This window comes from Scyliorhinus torazame, chromosome 14 (assembly GCF_047496885.1).
Source record: "Scyliorhinus torazame isolate Kashiwa2021f chromosome 14, sScyTor2.1, whole genome shotgun sequence".
Classification (NCBI taxonomy): domain Eukaryota; kingdom Metazoa; phylum Chordata; class Chondrichthyes; order Carcharhiniformes; family Scyliorhinidae; genus Scyliorhinus; species Scyliorhinus torazame.
Window position 1 is genome coordinate 184,184,095 of NC_092720.1, and position 22,358 is coordinate 184,206,452.

The 22,358-nt window shown below is 51.9% G+C and overlaps 1 protein-coding gene across 4 annotated transcripts in view; it reads left to right on the plus strand.

The window, feature by feature from the left end:
- Window positions 1-572: 572 nt before the first annotated feature.
- LOC140390265 (netrin-G1-like) overlaps window positions 573-22,358 on the plus strand; it is a 158,854-nt gene continuing 137,068 nt past the window's right edge. Inside the window, exons 1-2 of one of the 4 annotated variants that reach the window (XM_072475277.1) lie at window positions 573-713; window positions 16,522-16,826. The gene's annotated coding sequence lies outside the window, so the exon portion shown is untranslated. Of the gene's footprint in view, window positions 714-2,264; window positions 2,315-8,678; window positions 8,789-16,521; window positions 16,827-22,358 lie in introns of those variants that run through there. The other 3 variants (XM_072475279.1, XM_072475278.1, XM_072475280.1) reach the window with 3 other exon arrangements.

The window sequence follows — 22,358 nt, forward strand, 5'->3', positions numbered from 1 at the left end:
CGGAGGGGGCTCACCGATTCTGTCCCGAACCGAGTTTAATAAACATTATTATAAATGGGTTTATGGATCGGGAGATTAGAATGAGGCTGGACATGGACATACATCTGTCTGTCCCTCCACACACACATGGGTATGTGGGTGATAATACCTCTTTCCTACACGCACACACAAAATACCCTGCCCCTCATTCCCCTGTAATACTGTGGGGACCCAGCCTGAAGATGGGGATTTGCAATGAAACTGAGGGTCAGCGTGGCGGTGCTGAGGGGCTTTAATTTATTCCAGGCTTCCGTGTCCCAGACATTGTCTGGATCCCAGCCTCCTGCCCTGGCAGCCAGTTTGTGTGTGTGAGAGAAGCAAAGCTTCCCCGAGTCAGCATTAACACTGGCTGAAAGGTTGTCCACACCCCCAGGACGCCCAGTGCTGACTTTTCCCTGGGTTGGTGCACTCGCTGCCGGTGCTGTTGCTGTGGGTCTGGGAGCTGTGGACGGTCTGGAGAGAGGGGGACCTCCCCCCACCCCCTCTCCGCTCTCCCCCCACCCCCTCTCCGCTCTCCCCCCACCCCCTCTCCGCTCTCCCCGCCCCGTCTCCAGTGAAGACACGGCTCTCAGGAAGCAAACCCACTCCAACTGGGAGTTTGAAGGTGGAGCTGCTTCGCTGCGGAGTGAGAGGCTGAAAGAATCTGGGCAGGAATTTCCTATCGGGAATAGCCGGTGAGTGAGAGATGGGAGAGAGATTGGGAGGGCTCTGGGAAGGGGATGTATAGACTATTGCAACCGAATATCATCAATGTGTTACATTATGTGGATAGCTTACATCAACAACAACAATGAGTTGCATTTATATAGCGCCTTTTCACTGGTAAAGGATCCCAAAGCGCTTCAGATTAAAATGACAGGAGCGCACAAATCCGTGTTTAATTCTGGAGAGGGCAATTCCAAAACTTTTTTGGATCGATTTCTTTGTTCTTGGAGATTGTTTAAATCGACTCTCAGGTTTTCTGAACTCTTTCTAAATCCCCAATAAATTCCCAGATATTGCTGCTGTTATTCTGAGAGGTTTATAAAACTGACGCTTTAATGTTATCTGTTGTTTCTTGGTTGTGGAGCGTGAAGCAGAGATTGGGTGATAATTCCCCTTTCACCGTTTTCCATCATATATTCCTCTCGATTCCAAATTTATTCCGCTTTTCGGTCGGGATTGAATCCTCAGGGACATTAATGATGGAGAATGATTCTGGAGCTGGGAGTGAATGATTGCGGTTTGTTAGGAGACAGGAGCTGGGGTGGAGCAGTTTAACACAGGGTCGGTGCGAGTAACAGAGCTAGTCAGACACTCACTCACTACTTGTACTCACACTCACCACACATACTCACACTCACTACACACACTCACACTCACTACACACAGTCACTATGCCCACTCATACTCACTACACACACTCACTACACACATTCGCTCACTACACACTCTCATTCACTACACACACTCACTACACACTCACAATCACTACTCTCACACTCACACTCACTATACACGCTTATGATACACCTAGTCACACTTGCTCTCACTACACTCACTACACACACTCACTTTCAGCACACACTCACACTCACTGCATAAACTCACAATCCCACACATATTCACACTGACCACACACACTCACTACTCACATTCACACTCACTATACACACTCACAATCCCACAGAAAATCACATTCACTAATCACGCTCACTACACACACTCAGAATCCCACACCTGCTCACACTCGCTACACAGACTCACACCCACTACACACAGTTACAATCCCACATACTCACACACTACACACACTCACAATCCCACACATACTCACAATCACTACACACACTCACAATCCTACACATACTCACACTCACTACACACACTCATACTCACTACACACACTCACTCACTACTCACACTTAATCACTACTCACCCACTATTCACACCCACTCACTACTCACTCACTACACATACCCACAATCCCACACATACTCACACTCACTACACACACTTACATTCCCACTCACATGCACAACACATACTCACACTCATACTCACTGCACACACTCACTACTCACACTTAATCACTACTCACCCACTATTCACACCCACTCACTACACATACCCACAATTCCACACATACTCACACTCACTACACACACTTACATTCCCACTCACATGCACAACACATACTCACACTCACTGCACACACTCACACTCACCACACACACAATCCCACAGTGAGAGGCTGAAACAATTTGGGCAGGAATTTCCTATCGGGAATAGCCGGTGAGTGAGAGATGTGAGGGAGATTGGGAGGGCTCTGGGAAGGGGATGTATAGACTATTGCAACCGAATATCATCAATGTGTTACATTATGTGGATAGTGGGCAGCTTACATCAACAACAGCAATGAGTTGCATTTATATAGCACCTTTTCACTGGTAAAGATCCCAAAGCGCTTCAGATTAAAATGACAGGAGCGCACAAATCCGTGTTTAATTCTGGAGAGGGCAATTCCAAAACTTTTTTGGATCGATTTCCTTGTCCTCGGAGATTTTTAAAATCGAATCTCAGGTTCGGTTTTCTGAACTCTTTCTAAATCCCCAATAAATTCCCAGATATTGCTGCTGTTATTCTGAGAGGTTTATAAAACTGACGCTTTAATGTTATCTGTTGTTTCTTGGTTATGGAGCGTGAAGCAGAGATTGGGTGATAATTCCCTTTTCACCGTTTTCCATCATATATTCCTCTCGAGTCCAAGTTTATTCCGCTTTTCGGTCGGGATTGAATCCTCAGGGACATTAATGATGGAGAATGATTCTGGAGCTGGGAGTGAATGATTGCGGTTTGTTAGGAGACAGGAGCTGGGGTGGAGCAGTTTAACACAGGGTCGGTGCCAGTGACAGAGCTAGTCAGACACTCACTCACTAATCACACTCACACTCACTGCACACACTCGCTATACACACACACTCACTACACACACTCACACTCTCACTACACTCACACTCATGACACTCACACTCACTACATATACTCACACTACATACACTCACACTCACTGCACTCACACTCACTACACACACTCACTAAATACACTCACACTCACTGCACACACTCACTGCACACACATTCACACTCACTACAAACACTCACTGCACACATTCACACTCACTACACACACTCACTATGTATACTCATTATACTCACACTCACTGGACTCACACTACACTCACACGCACTACGCATAGTCACTACAAACACTCCCACTACACTCACACTCACTACTCACTACACACACTCACTATATGCTCATACGCACTACACACTCACTACATTCACACTCACTACACTCACAATCACTACACTCACACTCACTACACACACTCACTGCACACACTCACACTCTACACTCACACTCGAAACACACACACTCACTACACTCACACTCACTACTCACACTCACTACACACTCACTGAACACTCATACACACTCACTACACACACTCACTAAATACACTCACTACTCTCACACTCACTACACTCATACTCACTACACACACTCACTGCATATACTCACACTCTACACCCACACACACTACTCACACTCATTACACACACTCACTGTACACTCATACACACTACACACTCACTACACGCACTCACTATATACTCACACTCCCTACACACACTCACTAAATACACTCACACTCACTGCACACACTCACTGCACACACATTCACACTCACTACAAACACTCACTGCACACATTCACACTCACTACACACACTCACTATGTATACTCATTATACTCACACTCACTGGACTCACACTACACTCACACGCACTACGCATAGTCACTACAAACACTCCCACTACACTCACACTCACTACTCACTACACACACTCACTATATGCTCATACGCACTACACACTCACTACATTCACACTCACTACACTCACAATCACTACACTCACACTCACTACACACACTCACTGCACACACTCACACTCTACACTCACACTCGAAACACACACACTCACTACACTCACACTCACTACTCACACTCACTACACACTCACTGAACACTCATACACACTCACTACACACACTCACTAAATACACTCACTACTCTCACACTCACTACTCTCACACTCACTACACTCATACTCACTACACACACTCACTGCATATACTCACACTCTACACCCACACACACTACTCACACTCATTACACACACTCACTGTACACTCATACACACTACACACTCACTACACGCACTCACTATATACTCACACTCCCTACACACACTCACTAAATACACTCACACTCACTGCACACACTCACTGCACACACATTCACACTCACTACAAACACTCACTGCACACATTCACACTCACTACACACACTCACTATGTATACTCATTATACTCACACTCACTGGACTCACACTACACTCACACGCACTACGCATAGTCACTACAAACACTCCCACTACACTCACACTCACTACTCACTACACACACTCACTATATGCTCATACGCACTACACACTCACTACATTCACACTCACTACACTCACAATCACTACACTCACACTCACTACACACACTCACTGCACACACTCACACTCTACACTCACACTCGAAACACACACACTCACTACACTCACACTCACTACTCACACTCACTACACACTCACTGAACACTCATACACACTCACTACACACACTCACTAAATACACTCACTACTCTCACACTCACTACTCTCACACTCACTACACTCATACTCACTACACACACTCACTGCATATACTCACACTCTACACCCACACACACTACTCACACTCATTACACACACTCACTGTACACTCATACACACTACACACTCACTACACGCACTCACTATATACTCACACTCCCTACACACACTCACTAAATACACTCACACTCACTGCACACACTCACTGCACACACATTCACACTCACTACAAACACTCACTGCACACACATTCACACTCACTACACACACTCACTACGTATACTCATTATACTCACACTCACTGGACTCACACGACACTCACGCGCGCTACGCATACTCACTACAAACACTCACACTACACTCACACTCACTACTCACTACACACACTCACTATATGCTCATACGCACTACACACTCACTACACTCACACTCACTACACTCACACTCACTACACTCACACTCACTACACACACTCACTGCACACACTCACACTCTACACTCACACTCGAAACACACACACTCACTACTAACACTCACTACACACTCACTATACACTCATACTCACTACACACACTCTCAATACACTCACACTCACAACACTCACACTCACTCACTACATATACTCACACTACATATACTCACACTCACTGCACTCCCACTCACTACACTCATACTCACTACACATACTCACTACACATACTCACACTCTACACCCACACTCACTACTCACACTCATTACACACACGCACTGTACACTCATACACACTACACACTCACTACACACACTCACTATATACTCACACTCACTACACACACTCACTAAATACACTCACTACACACACTCACACTCACTGCACACACATTCACACTCACTACAAACACTCACTGCACACATATTCACACTCACTACACACACTCATTACACACACTCACTGTACACTCATACACACTACACACTCACTACACACACTCACTATATACTCACACTCACTACACACACTCACTGCACACACTCACTGCACACACATTCACACTCACTACAAACACTCACTGCACACACATTCACACTCACTACACACACTCACTACGTATACTCATTATACTCACACTCACTGGACTCACACTACACTCACACGCACTATGCATACTCACTACAAACACTCACAGTACACTCACACTCACTACTCACACTCACTACACACACTCACTATATGCTCATACGCACTACACACTCACTACACTCACACTCACTACACTCACACTCACTACACACACTCACTGCACACACTCACACTCTACACTCACACTCTGCACTCACACTCTACACACACACTCAGTACTAACACTCACTACACACTCACTATACACTCACACTCACTACACACACTCACTACGTATACTCATTATACTCACACTCACTGGACTCACACTACACTCACACGCACTACGCATACTCAGTACAAACACTCACACTACACTCACACTCACTACTCACACTCACTACACACACTCACTATATGCTCATACGCACTGCATACTCATGACACTCACACTCACTACACTCACTCACTACATATACTAACACTACATATACTCACACTCACTGCACTCACACTCTCTACACTCATACACACTGCACACACTCACTACACATATTCACTACTCACACTCATCACACACTCACTGAACACTCATACACACTAACTACACACACTCATTATACACTCACACTCACTACACACACTCACTAAATACACTCACTACACTCACACTCACTATACTCATACTCACTACACACACTCACTGCACATACTCACACTCTACACCCACACTCACTACTCACACTCATTACACACACGCACTGTACACTCATACACACTACACACTCACTACACACACTCACTATATACTCACACTCACTACACACACTCACTAAATACACTCACTACACACACTCACACTCACTGTACACACTCACTGCACACACATTCACACTCACTACAAACACTCACTGCACACATATTCACTCTCACTACACACACGCACTACGCATACTCACTACAAACACACTTCACTCACGCTCACTACTCACACTCACTACACACACTTACTCTACGCTCATACGCACTACACACTACATTCACACTCACTACATTCACACTCACTACGCTCACACTCACTACACACACTCACACTCCACACTCACACTCACTATTCACACTCACTACACACTCACTATACACTCATACTCACTACACACTCACTACACTCACACTCACTACTCACAACACACTCACTACACACACACTCACTACAGACACTCACTACACATACTCACTCACTACACACACTCACTATGCACACACGCACACTGACTACACACACACTACACACACTAACACTCACTACACACATTCACACTTACTACACACACACTCACTGCTCACACTCACTCACTACTCACGGTCAACGCACACACGGACTACACACATTCACACTCGCTACATACACTCACACTCACTACACACACTCAAACTTACTACACACACAATCCCATTCATGCTCACACTCACTACACACATTCGCAATTCCACACATACTCACATTCACAACACACATTCACAATCCCACACGCACTCGCTGCGCACACTCACTACACACACTCACAATCCTACACGTACACCCACTGCACACACTCATAATCCCACATATAGTCAGACTCACTACACAAACTCGCCACACACTCTCACAATCCCACACATACTCACACTGGCACATGTACCTCGGGATAGGGCATCGGGGGGGCTCGTTGAGCTTACCGGGGCGATACAAAATCTCGTAGTTGTAGGTGGAGAGCTCGATCCTCCACCTCAAGATTTTATTGTTTTTGATCTTGCCCCGCTGTGTGTTGTTAAACATGAAAGCTACCGACCGTCGGTCAGTGAGGAGAGTGAATTACCGGCCAGGTAATGCCTCCAATGCCGCACAGCTTCAACGATGGCTTGGGCCTCCTTTTCGACGGAGGAGTGCCGAATTTCGGAGGCATGAAGGGTTCGTGAAAAGAATGCCACGGGCCTGTCTGCCTGGTTGAGGGTGGCGGCCAGAGCGACGTCTGATGCATCGCTCTCGACTTGGAAGGGGAGCGTCTCGTCGACTGCGTGCATCGCGGCCTTGGCGATGTCGGCCTTAATACGGTATAGGACTGGTGAGCCTCGGCCGTTATGGGAAAAAGAGTGGATTTGATGAGTGGGCGGCCTTGTCTCCATAAATTGGGACCCACTGGCGCAGTAAGAAAAGAACCCCAGGCAACGTTTGAGAGCCTTGGGGCAGCGGGTTCCATGAGGGGGCGCATGCCGTCGGGATCGGGCCCCAGAACTCCGTTCTGGACCACATAGCCGAGGGTGGCTAAACGGTTTGTGCTGAACACGCACTTCTCCTTGTTGTAAGTGAGGTTGAGGAGAGTAGCGGTGCGGAGAAATTTGGCAAGGCTGGCATCATGGTCCTGCTGATCGTGACCGCAGATGGTGACATTGTCTAGGTACGGGAAAGTGGCCCGCAGCCCGTACTGGTCGACCATTCGGTCCATTTCCCGTTGGAAAACCGAGACCCTGTTGGTGACGTCGAAAGGAACCCTGAGAAAGTGGTAAAGGCGGCCATCTACCTCGAAGGCAGTGTATGGGCGGTCTGCTTTACTGATGGGGAGCTGGTGGTAGGCGGATTTAAGGTCCACAGTTGAGAAGACCCGGTACTGTGCAATCTGATTGACCATATCAGATATGCGTAGGAGGGGGTACGCGTCGAGCTGCATGTACCTGTTGATAGCCTGGCTGTAGTTCACGACCATTCTGTGTTTCTTCCCAGTTTTCACCACTACCACTTGGGCTCTCCAGGAGCTGTTGCTGGCCTCGATGATGCCTTCCCGCTGCAGCCGCTGGACCTCCGAACTGATGAAGGTCCTGTCCTGGGCACTGTACCGTCTGCTCCTGGTGGCAACAGGTTTGCAATCTGGGGTTAAGTTTGCAAATAGGGAAGGTGGCTCGACCTTTAGGGTCGCGAGGCCGCACACGGTAAGGGGTGGTAGGGTTCTGCCGAATTTCAATGTTAGGCTCTGGAGGTTGCACTGGAGGTCCAGGCCGAGTAGTAAGGCAGCGCAGAGGTTGGGGAGGACGTCGAGGTGGAAGCCGGTAAACTCCACGGCCTGGACAGTGGGAGTGGCGATGCAGTACCCCCAGATCGCCACAGAGTGGGACCCGGAGGCCAGGGAGATTCTCTGATTGGCGGGTGTACCGCGAGAGGGCAGCGCCTTACCATATCGGGATGAATGAAGCTCTCGGTGCTCCCGGAGTCCAGAAGGCAGGAGATCTCGTGCCCATCGATTTTCACGTTTGTAGAGGCGGCTGCTAGGTTGTGTGGGCGAGACTGGTCAATCGTGACCGAGGCGAGATGCGGCTGATCGTCGATGGTGGCAGACGATGGGGTGCCCGGGGGGCATGTGTCCTGGTAAGATGGTGGCACCCACGGGCCGCACGTGCCATGGGGGATACAAGATGGCGACGCTTGATGGTCCTGGGGAGGACAAGATGGCGGTATCCACGGGCCGCACATGGTGGGGGTTGAACAAGATGGCGGCTCCCGCGGGCCGCACGTGCTCCGAGGAGGGGAAGATGGCGGTGCCCATTGGCCGTACGGTGGGGGGAGCGGAACAATAGCGGCGACTGAACGGGCCTGGCACACCGCCGCGAAGTGCCCCTTCTTGCCGTAGGCTCCGGGCCCGGCAGCGTGGTCGGGGGTGTTTTGGCTGCCCACAGAAGTAACATTTGGGGCCCCCGGGGTTGGTTGGCTGCTGTGCGGCACAGGCGTGGCGTTGGCTGAGTGGGGTCCCCGATGGGGCGGCCGTCTGCGGAGTCCACGATGCGTAGGAGGGGTGGGCCGCTCGGCCGAAGGTGTAGGCCTGGATGTTGCGCGATGAAACCGTCAGCGAGAGCGCAAGCTTTTCGCTTGCCGCGAGGTCGAGCGTGGCCCCTTCTAAAAGGCATTGGTGGATGTAATCTGACCCTATCCCCGAAACAAAAGCAACCCTCATAAACAAGTTTGAGTGTTCCGTGGCCGTGACGGCCTGACAGTCACAGTCTCTGACTAGGGGATTGAGATCACGCCAGAAGTCTTCTGCTGACTCACCAGGGAGTTGACTGCGCGTGGAGAGGATGTGTCTGGCGTAAAGCGTGTTAGTCCGCTGAGTGTAGTTTTCTTTCAGTAGCGCCATGGCTTCATCATAGTTCGGCGCATCCTGGATAAGCGGAAAGATGTTGGAACTCAGCCGCGTGTAGAGGATCTGAATCTTCTGAGCTTCCGGAATTGGGTCTGGTGCAGACCTGACGTAAGCTTCGAAACAGGCTAGCCAATGTTCAAAGCCCTTTTTGGCGTTGCCTGATTGCGGATCCATCTGCAGGCGATCTGGCTTGATGCGGAGGTCCATCCTCTGAAAACTTTAGTGTCATAAATTGATGCACGATCAATTACACAAAGACGAGAGTTGAATGCAACTGACGCTTTATTACACTAAGATGTGTGACCTCCTACAGCAGCTGGTGAAATGGCTGCTGTACGGGAGCACACATATTTATACTCCGCCTACTGGGCGGAGCCAGCAGACAGGGAACTCCCCCCATACCTGTTGTAAAGGGCCTTACCACAAAGCACCTAATATATACATCAGTGGTGACTACCACAAGGACCCTACGGGCCGGTTCCAATCTGTTGCTGGAATCAGGGGCAGGATTCTCCGCAGCCACGCGCTAAAATCGCGAAATGCATTCGGCCGGAGAATCGGCTCCGACGCTGAAATCGGCTTTGACGCCGGTTTCGCGCTGTTTCACGATTCTCCTGGCCCCCTACCCGACGGAATCGCGGCGCCCGCCGCACGGCCTGGACAATCGCATTAGGTGCTCCGGTGACCGATTCGCCGGGGCCTCAGCGATTCTGCGGCCCGGACGGGCCGAGTTCCCGACGGCGCGTGGTTCTAGTCACCTATAAAAAATTGTGAAGCAAGCCCGCTGGCTGATGCGGTGGGGAGAGGAGGTAGGAGTTGGATTGGGGGGGACATGGGCTCCTGTAACGGACGCCGGCTCTGCTTTCTGTAGAGGGGAGGGGGGGGGGGGGGAAGAGGGGGGGACAGGCCGGGCAGTCGGGGAGCCCCCGACATGACAGGGTGGTGCCCATGCAGCGAGCGCCATTACGGTGGCCATCTTGTTGGCCACCCACCCCAGCCCCTGGGTGAAAGCAGGGTTTACGGGCGTATGGGTGGTGCCCCCCCCGTGGATGCCCCCCCCTGTGGAGGCCCCCCCATCCCCGTGGATGGCCCCCCTCTCCCCGGCCACCTGTCAACCGGCGACACTCACCGGGGGACCACCCAGGGCCACACCGAAGGCAGCTCCCAGTGAGGGCAGTGCTATCAAACGTTGGGCCTGGCAGCAGGGATGGTTGCCAGGAGTGGGGGCGCCGATGTGTTGAGGGTGGGTGACATGCATGGCTGGGGCGCTCGGTGCCAACTGGGGCGACCATGGAGCCATGACACCTGGCTGTGCATGGGTATATGTGCCATGGTAACATTTTCCCCCCTCACTCCCTGCAGATCATAATGTTTGGGAACCAACCAGCGATGTTGGCCGCTGTGGCGTGGGCCGCTGCCCTGCATGCAGCCCTGTGGCAGCGCCAGCGCAGGCGGCGCAGCGAGGAGGCGGCGGCTGCAGCAGAGGAGCAGGCTGCAGAGGGGCAGGTGGCAGCCGCTCAGGCTGGAGGGCTGCCCTCCCGACAGACTGACGAGGAGGAGGAATGGGATTAGGGGGAGGAGGAGGAGGAGGTGGAGGGAGAGGAGGTGGTGATGGTGCCAAGGAGGCGCCGGATGAGGCCCCGCGTGTACCAGCGCCGCATGTCCTTTGAGGAACTCCCAGACCGGGCATGCAGGAGGAGACTGCGGATGAGCAGGGAGACAGTGGGACACATCTGCCACATGATGGCACAACTGGCACCGTGTGGGAGTGAGGGAGGACACCCGCTACCGGTGGCCGTCAAGGTGACGGTTGCGTTGAATGTCTACGCCACGGGGTCGTTCCAGTTGCCGAGTGCGGACCTGTCCAGGATTCCACAGGTATCGGCGCACAGGTGCATCCGTGCCACCACTGATGCCTTGTATGCCCTGCCAGATTGGTACATAGTTCCCTGTCCGCGCCCACCAGGATGCCCGGGCAGTGGGGTTCGCTGCCTTCGCCGGGATGCCCCGGGTCCGGGGGTCATCGATAGGGTGCATGTTGCCCTGCAGCCACCAGCGGATGACAGGCCTGTGTTCACGAACAGGAAGGGGTACCACTCCATGAATGTTTTGCTGGTCTGTGACCATTAGATTAGGATCCTGCACGTCTGCACCCGGTACCCGGGCAGTGTGCATGACTCTTTCGTTTTGGTGCAATCATTTGTCCCCGGCATGTTCGAGCGACGCCTCGGGGCTGATTGCTGGGCGACAGGGGGTACCCATTGCGGTCGTGGCTGATGTTGCCTATCCGGAGGCCACAGAGCGATGCGGAGTACCGCTACAATGATGCCCATTGTGCGACCAGGGGTGTGGTGGAGAGGTGCTTCGGGGTGCTGAAGATGCGCTTCAGGTGCCTGGACCGCTCTGGAGGTGCCCTCCAGTACGAGGCCAGAAGGGTCGGCCGCATCGTGGTGGTCTGCTGTGTCCTCCACAACATCGCGCAGCAGAGCGGCGATGTGCTGGAGGAGGCTGAGGAGCAAGGGCAGGCCTCATCAGATGAGGAGGATGAGGGGGAGGGGGACAATGCGATGGACATGGGGGATGGCCATGCACAGGAGGCTGCACTACACCATCGGCAACGCCAGCGAGCATGGGACGCTTTGGTCGGCGCACGTTTTACCAAATGGGGGGAAGGGGGGGGGCGTTGCTGAGCAGGGGCACGAACATCACAATACCACATCCCTTCACCACCGAACACTCTCATCTCCCCACACAGAACACACTCACCTCCCCCACCACCGAACACACTCACCTCCCCCACCACCGAACCACCCGCATGCACACCACCTCTCCATTATATATATACACGTGCGGTGCAATGAGCTGGGGGCACTGGGCAGTGACAGCGGCTCTGGTCCATAGGATGGAGGATGATGACAGCCCACTCTACACGTTGAGCTCGGAGCTCCACATCTCGTCCTCTTTCTCCTCTCTCTTTCTCCCTTCCTCCTCTCACCTTCCCCTCTCTCACCCTCCCCCTTTCTCTTTTTCCCTTCTGCCCTCTCACTCTATTCTCACTCTTCCCTCTCACCCTCTGACACTCTCCCCTCTCTTTCCCACCCCTCGCCCCTTCTTTCTCTCTCCCTGTTCTCTTTTTTGCCTTTCTCTCTCTTTCTCCTTTCCACCTCTCCCCTCGTCCCTCTCCACTCTCCCCTTGTTTTCTTTCCTCCTCTCACTCAGCCCTCCCTGTCCCCTCTCTCCCCCTCTTTCGCTCTCCCCTCTCTCTGCCTCCCCTCTCCCCACCTCCTGTCTCTCCTCCTCTTTCTCTCTTTCCCCCTCCCACCCAGCCCTCACTCTCCCCTCTCGCCCCGTCTTTCACTGACCCTGTCTCTGCCTTCCCTCTGCCTACTTCTCCCTTCCGGCCTGGCACACTCCAATTTCACTTTCTCCTATCTCCCTCCCCTCCCTCCTTCCTCCCTCCATCTCTCTGATCATCCCTTTCCCCCTCACTGTACTCTCGCTCCCACCCTAGCCCTCAGTTTCTCCGTCTCTCCGTCTCACATTTTGCCAGCATTTCCAACATCCTTTGCGGTTTTCCATTTCCCTGGGACTGGGGTTCTCCTCCCAACATCGCCTGAGGTCTCTGCTCGCCCAGGATCACCTTCCCATTCGCAGCACTGATTGGCGACTTGTCCCTGGAATCATACCAGTTCCTGATGGCGTTGGATAGGAAAGGGATTGGAGAGGAAGATTCTGCCTGTGGGAATAATGTTTACATTGGCGGAGACACCTCCAGACATTGGATCTGAGGAACACAGGGAATGTGGGAATTGTAGAGGGAATGTGGGCAATGTAGAATTGTATAGAAAATGTAGAATTGTATAGCATGGTGGGAATTAAACAGAAGATATGAGGATTGTATAGGACGGTCATTCTATCGATGAACATCCTCATTGTATTACAATAACTTGCATTTCAGTCTGCCTCTAACAAGGATGATTAATAATAATAATTTTTTAAAAAAGATTTCGAGTACTCAATTATTTTTTTTCTAATTAAGGGGCAATTTAGCCTGGCCAATCCACCTAACCTGCACATCTTTGGGTTGTGGGGGTGAGACCCACGCAGACACGGGGAGAATGTGCAAACTCCACACGGACAGTGACCCGGGGCCGGGATCGAACCCGGGTCCTCAGCGCCGTTGGCAGCAGTGCTAACCACTGCACCACCGTGCCGCCCTAATAATAATAATCTTTATTGGTGTCACAACTGGGCTTACATTAATACTGCAATCAAGTTACTGTGAAAATCCCCTAGTCGCCACACTCCGACGCCTGTTCGGGAACACAGAGGGAGAATTCAGAATGTCCAATTCACCTAACAGCACGTCTTTCTGGACTTGTGGGAGGAAACCGGAGCATCCGGAGGAAACCCACGCAGAGACGGGGAGAATGTGCAGACTCCGCACAGACAGTGACCCAAGTCAGGAATCGAACCCGGGACCCTGGCGCTGTGAAGCTGATTAACTGAAACGTTAACTCTGTTTCAGTCTCCACAGATGCTGTGAGAGCTGCTTTTTTCCAGCATTTTTTGTTTTTATTTCAGATTTCCAGTGTCTGCAATATTTTCCTGTTGGGTTTCTACACCATTCCCGATACACTCCCAACATTGAACACAGTAAAACGTCCATAGCTGCTTCATGGGGGCAAGTGCCAATCAAAATGTGACAGCCAGACACGTAATAAGCAAAAGCCTGGTCAAAAGGCGAGATTTCAAACATGCCTTAAAGGAGGAGAGAGGGTTTGAGGGGTTTAGGGTGGGAATTCCAGAGCTCCGGACCCTCGCAGCTGAAGGCGTGACCACCAATGCTGGAGCGAAGTGCGAGAGTTTAGAGTTAGAGAAGTAGCGAGATTCCAGAGGGTTGTAGAGTTTTTTAAATTTATTTTAAAAATAAGTGTAGAGTACCCAACTCATTTTTTTCCAATTAAGGGGCAATTTAGTGTGACCAATTCACCTACCCGGCACATCTTTGGGTTGTGGGGGTGAGACCCACACAAACATGGGGAGAATGTGCAAACTCCACACAGACAGTGACCCAGAGCCGGGATCGAACCTGGGACTTCAGCACCGTGAAACTGCAGGGCTAACCCACTGCACCACCATGCTGCCTGGGGTTGTAGAGTTTGAGGAGATCACACAGATAGGGAGAGGCGAGGCCACGGAGGGATTTGAAGACAAGGAGAACAAATTAAAATTGAGGCATTGACGGACTGAGAGTCAATGTGGATCAGCGAAGACGGGGTAAAGCGGAATGGGACATGCTGCGAGTTAGAACACGGACAGCAGAGTTTTTCTTTAAGCTTCAAGTTACAGAGGTTGGAAAATGGGAGGGAGACCAGGAGAGCAGCGCAACAGTCGAGTCTGGTGGTAGCAACGGAATGGATGAGGGCTCCAGGAGCAGATGAGCCAAGACAGGAGTGCAGATGGACAGTGTTGAAGAGGTGGGAATGGTAAGGCTTGGTGATGCAGAGGGGATGGGGATCAGAATCTCAACGGGGGGGGGGGGTCAAATTCCAGTCGAAGGTTGCGAATGGACTGGTGCAGCCTTAGACAGTTACCAAGGAGAGGGATGGAGTCAGGGACTGAAGAATGGAGTTTGTGGTGGGGGCTGAAGGTGATGGCAATTGCCTTCCCAATATTTGGTTGAAGGTAGTTTCTACTCATTCCAGTACTGGGTGTTTGTGAAAGAGGGCTGTAAGCATTCTACCGAGGGATTTGTGTACATGAGGGTGTTTACAGTGCAGTGCAGGGTGAGTTACACTGCTTTCCGGAATCAGACAATTTCCAATACTGACCAACTCACATTCCCATTCCCCCTTACCCCGGGATAGAGCAGTTGGTTTACTGAACGGTGCCTCCTGCTGGTCCCAATCAATCTCACACCATGGGACAGCGAGGCTGCAGCACTGAATGTGAGAAACCCTCGGAGTGGTCCAGGTTGTGAGACTGGGCAGGGCCAGCAGGAGGTGCCGTTCAGTGTTCCTGTCTGCTGGTTTTGCCCAGCCTCACGCTGTGGGACAGTGAGACGGGAACACTAAACAGCGCCTCCTGCTGTTCCTGCTCGGTCTCACACTGTGGGACAGCGAGGCGGGAACACTAAACATCGCCACCTGCTGGTCCCACCCAGTCTCACACTCTGAACCGTTCCCAGTGTTGGGGACAATTGGTTTTCATCGTCTGACCTGAAAACTGATTTGAGATGCGCAAGGAGTTTTCTTTATTTAATGGTGAAGAATGAAATATTTCTCAACAAACAATGGAATTGGGTGAGAATTAAATCAATGTCGCTGGAAATGAGTTCTTGATGAACAGCAGATTCTGAACTTGTTCTGTTTTGCCGTGGGGTCCTTGATGCTCCTGACTGGCATCAGATTAACTTTTCCCAACATGTAATTTAATGTGGAAATCATCTCGTTTCCAGAGAGAAGACATCAGCGAGCCGACATCCCTGAACCACAAACTGCCTTCAGCTCAGAACTGTCAATACATTCAAACTCAACTCACCTGTACTCAGGGCAGGATTGGTTATATTGATGTGTAGCTCACGAAGTAAAGGTGAAGATGAAAATAATCCCCAATAAACTCAGCAGAATATATTACAACCTCCCGTGGAAACATAGAAGATCTACAGTACAGAAAAGGACACTCGGCCCATCAGGCCTTCACCGACCCTCGGAAAGACCACCCCACTTAGTCCCATACCCCACCCGATAACCTCATCCAAAAGTAGCTTGCTTCAATCCGTATCAGTTGCCCTGGTCCCTCAAGCACCCCCAGTGTCATCACACCTTCCTATCTGTCTAACCACTTCATTCCAGTATCTTCATCATGCCCTGTCTCTGTAACTTGGAGATAGTGATTGTGTGTTAGGGAGGGTTGATTGGAGATGGTGAGTGTGTGTCGGGGGGTTTGATTGGAGATGGTGAGTGTGTTAGGGAGGGTTGATTGGAGATGGTGAGTGTGTGTCGGGGGGTTTGATTGGAGATGGTGAGTGTGTGTCGGGGGGATTGGAGATGGTGAGTGTGTGTCGGGGGGGGTTTGATTGGAGATGGTGAGTGTGTGTCGGGGGGTTTGATTGGAGATGGTGAGTGTGTGTCGGGGGGTTTGATTGGAGATGGTGAGTGTGTGTCGGGGGGGGTTTGATTGGAGATGGTGAGTATGTGTCGGGGGGGTTTGATAGGAGATGGTGAGTGTGTGTCGGGGGGGTTATAGAATCATAGAATCATAGAAGTTTACAGCATGGAAACAGGCCCTTCGGCCCAACCAGTCCATGCCGCCTAGTTTTTACCATTAAGCTAGTCCCAGTTGCCCGCACTTGGCCCATAACCCTCTATACCCATCTTACCCATGTAACTATCTATTTGATTGGAGATGGTGAGTGTGTGTCGGGGGGTTTGATTGGAGATGGTGAGTGTGTGTCGGGGGGGGTTTGATTGGAGATGGTGAGTGTGTGTCGGGGGATTGGTGATGGTGAGTGTGTGTCGGGGGGGTTTGATTGGAGATGGTGAGTGTGTGTCGGGGGCTTGATTGGAGATGGTGAGTGTGTGTCGGGGGGGTTTGATTGGAGATGGTGAGTGTGTGTCAAGGGGTTTAATTGGAGATGGTGAGTGTGTGTCGGGGGGGTTTGACTGGAGATGGTGAGTGTGTGTCGGGGGGTTTGATTGGAGATGGTGAGTGTGTGTCGGGGGGTTTGATTGGAGATGGTGAGTGTGTGTCGGGGGTTTGATTGGAGATGGTGAGTGTGTGTCGGGGGGTTTGATTGGAGATGGTGAGTGTGTGTCGGGGGTTTGATTGGAGATGGTGAGTGTGTGTCGGGGGGGGTTTGATTGGAGATGGTGAGTGTGTGTCGGCGGTTTGATTGGAGATGGTGAGTGTGTGTCGGGGTTTGATTGGAGATGGTGAGTGTGTGCCGGGTGATTGGAGATGGTGAGTGTGTGTCGGGGGGTTTGATTGGAGATGGTGAGTGTGTGTCGGGGGGTTTGATTGGAGATGGTGAGTGTGTGTCGGGGGGATTGGAGATGGTGAGTGTGTGTCGGGGGGTTTGATTGGAGATGGTGAGTGTGAGTCGGGAGGGTTTGATTGGAGATGGTGACTGTGTGTCGGGGGGTTTGATTGGAGATGGTGAGTGTGTGTCGGGGGGGTTTGATTGGAGATGGTGAGTGTGTGTCGGGGGATTAAAGATGGTGAGTGTGTGTCGGGGGGTTTGATTGGAGATGGTGAGTGTGTGTCGGGGGGTTGGAGATGGTTAGTGTGTGTCGGGGGGTTTGATTGGAGATGGTGAGTGTGTGTCGGGGGTTTGATTGGAGATGGTGAGTGTGTGTCTGGGGGGGTTTGATTGGAGATGGTGAGTGTGTGTCGGGGGGGGTTTGATTGGTGATGGTGAGTGTGTGTCGGGGGGGTTTGATTCGAGATTGTGAGTGTGTGTCGGGGGGTGTTTGATTGGAGATGGTGAGTGTGTGTCGGGGGGGTTTGATTGGAGATGGTGAGTGTGTGTCGGGTGGTTTGATTGGAGATGGTGAGTGTGTGTCGGGGGGTTTGATTGGAGATGGTGAGTGTGTGTCGGGGGGTTTGATTGGAGATGGTGAGTGTGTGTCGGGGGGGGGGTTTGATTGGAGATGGTGAGTGTGTGTCGGGGGGGGTTTGATTGGAGATGGTGAGTGTGTGTCGGGGGGTTTGATTGGAGATGGTGAGTGTGTGTCGGGGGTTTGATTGGAGATGGTGAGTGTGGGTGTCGGGGGTTTGATTGGAGATGGTGAGTGTGTGTCGGGGGGTTTGATTGGAGATGGTGAGTGTGTGTCGGGGGGTTTGATTGGAGATGGTGAGTGTGTGTCGGGGGGGGTTTGATTGGAGATGGTGAGTGTGTGTCGGGGGGTTTGATTGGAGATGGTGAGTGTGTGTCGGGGGTTTGATTGGAGATGGTGAGTGTGTGTCTGGGGGGGTTTGATTGGAGATGGTGAGTGTGTGTCGAGGGGGGTTGGATTGGTGATGGTGAGTGTGTGTCGGGGGGGTTTGATTGGAGATGGTGAGTGTGTGTCGGGGAGTGTTTGATTGGAGATGGTGAGTGTGTGTCGGGGGGGTTTGATTGGAGATGGTGAGTGTGTGTCGGGTGGTTTGATTGGAGATGGTGAGTGTGTGTCGGGGGGTTTGATTGGAGATGGTGAGTGTGTGTCGGGGGGTTTGATTGGAGATGGTGAGTGTGTGTCGGGGGGGGTTTGATTGGAGATGGTGAGTGTGTGTCGGGGGGTTTGATTGGAGATGGTGAGTGTGTGTCGGGGGGTGTTTGATTGGAGATGGTGAGTGTGTGTCGGGGGGGTTTGATTGGAGATGGTGAGTGTGTGTCGGGTGGTTTGATTGGAGATGGTGAGTGTGTGTCGGGGGGGTTTGATTGGAGATGGTGAGTGTGTGTCGGGGGGTTTGATTGGAGATGGTCAGTGTGTGTCGGGGGGTTTGATTGGAGATGGTGAGTGTGTGTCGGGGGGTTTGATTGGAGATGGTGAGTGTGTTAGGGAGGGTTGATTGGAGATGGTGAGTGTGTGTCGGGGGGTTTGATTGGAGATGGTGAGTGTGTGTCGGGGGGGTTTGTTTGGAGATGGTGAGTGTGTGTCGGGGGTTTGATTGGAGATGGTGAGTGTGTGTCTGGGGGGGTTTGATTGGAGATGGTGAGTGTGTGTCGGGTGGTTTAATTGGAGATGGTGAGTGTGTGTCGGGGGGTTTGATTGGAGATGGTGAGTGTGTGTCGGGGAGTTTGATTGGAGATGGTGAGTGTGTGTCGGGGGGGTTTGATTGGAGATGGTGAGTGTGTGTCGGGGGGTTTGATTGGAGATGGTGAGTGTGTGTCGGGGGGTGTTTGATTGGAGATGGTGAGTGTGTGTCGGGGGGGGTTTGATTGGAGATGGTGAGTGTGTGTCGGGTGGTTTGATTGGAGATGGTGAGTGTGTGTCGGGGGGGTTTGATTGGAGATGGTGAGTGTGTGTCGGGGGGTTTGATTGGAGATGGTCAGTGTGTGTCGGGGGGTTTGATTGGAGATGGTGAGTGTGTGTCGGGGGGTTTGATTGGAGATGGTGAGTGTGTTAGGGAGGGTTGATTGGAGATGGTGAGTGTGTGTCGGGGGGTTTGATTGGAGATGGTGAGTGTGTGTCGGGGGGATTGGAGATGGTGAGTGTGTGTCGGGGGGGGTTTGATTGGAGATGGTGAGTGTGTGTCGGGGGGTTTGATTGGAGATGGTGAGTGTGTGTCGGGGGGTTTGATTGGAGATGGTGAGTGTGTGTCGGGGGGGGTTTGATTGGAGATGGTGAGTATGTGTCGGGGGGGTTTGATAGGAGATGGTGAGTGTGTGTCGGGGGGGTTATAGAATCATAGAATCATAGAAGTTTACAGCATGGAAACAGGCCCTTCGGCCCAACCAGTCCATGCCGCCTAGTTTTTACCATTAAGCTAGTCCCAGTTGCCCGCACTTGGCCCATAACCCTCTATACCCATCTTACCCATGTAACTATCTATTTGATTGGAGATGGTGAGTGTGTGTCGGGGGGTTTGATTGGAGATGGTGAGTGTGTGTCGGGGGGGGTTTGATTGGAGATGGTGAGTGTGTGTCGGGGGATTGGTGATGGTGAGTGTGTGTCGGGGGGGTTTGATTGGAGATGGTGAGTGTGTGTCGGGGGCTTGATTGGAGATGGTGAGTGTGTGTCGGGGGGGTTTGATTGGAGATGGTGAGTGTGTGTCAAGGGGTTTAATTGGAGATGGTGAGTGTGTGTCGGGGGGGTTTGACTGGAGATGGTGAGTGTGTGTCGGGGGGTTTGATTGGAGATGGTGAGTGTGTGTCGGGGGGTTTGATTGGAGATGGTGAGTGTGTGTCGGGGGTTTGATTGGAGATGGTGAGTGTGTGTCGGGGGGTTTGATTGGAGATGGTGAGTGTGTGTCGGGGGTTTGATTGGAGATGGTGAGTGTGTGTCGGGGGGGGTTTGATTGGAGATGGTGAGTGTGTGTCGGCGGTTTGATTGGAGATGGTGAGTGTGTGTCGGGGTTTGATTGGAGATGGTGAGTGTGTGCCGGGTGATTGGAGATGGTGAGTGTGTGTCGGGGGGTTTGATTGGAGATGGTGAGTGTGTGTCGGGGGGTTTGATTGGAGATGGTGAGTGTGTGTCGGGGGGATTGGAGATGGTGAGTGTGTGTCGGGGGGTTTGATTGGAGATGGTGAGTGTGAGTCGGGAGGGTTTGATTGGAGATGGTGACTGTGTGTCGGGGGGTTTGATTGGAGATGGTGAGTGTGTGTCGGGGGGGTTTGATTGGAGATGGTGAGTGTGTGTCGGGGGATTAAAGATGGTGAGTGTGTGTCGGGGGGTTTGATTGGAGATGGTGAGTGTGTGTCGGGGGGTTGGAGATGGTTAGTGTGTGTCGGGGGGTTTGATTGGAGATGGTGAGTGTGTGTCGGGGGTTTGATTGGAGATGGTGAGTGTGTGTCTGGGGGGGTTTGATTGGAGATGGTGAGTGTGTGTCGGGGGGGGTTTGATTGGTGATGGTGAGTGTGTGTCGGGGGGGTTTGATTCGAGATTGTGAGTGTGTGTCGGGGGGTGTTTGATTGGAGATGGTGAGTGTGTGTCGGGGGGGTTTGATTGGAGATGGTGAGTGTGTGTCGGGTGGTTTGATTGGAGATGGTGAGTGTGTGTCGGGGGGTTTGATTGGAGATGGTGAGTGTGTGTCGGGGGGTTTGATTGGAGATGGTGAGTGTGTGTCGGGGGGGGGGTTTGATTGGAGATGGTGAGTGTGTGTCGGGGGGGGTTTGATTGGAGATGGTGAGTGTGTGTCGGGGGGTTTGATTGGAGATGGTGAGTGTGTGTCGGGGGTTTGATTGGAGATGGTGAGTGTGGGTGTCGGGGGTTTGATTGGAGATGGTGAGTGTGTGTCGGGGGGTTTGATTGGAGATGGTGAGTGTGTGTCGGGGGGTTTGATTGGAGATGGTGAGTGTGTGTCGGGGGGGGTTTGATTGGAGATGGTGAGTGTGTGTCGGGGGGTTTGATTGGAGATGGTGAGTGTGTGTCGGGGGTTTGATTGGAGATGGTGAGTGTGTGTCTGGGGGGGTTTGATTGGAGATGGTGAGTGTGTGTCGAGGGGGGTTGGATTGGTGATGGTGAGTGTGTGTCGGGGGGGTTTGATTGGAGATGGTGAGTGTGTGTCGGGGAGTGTTTGATTGGAGATGGTGAGTGTGTGTCGGGGGGGTTTGATTGGAGATGGTGAGTGTGTGTCGGGTGGTTTGATTGG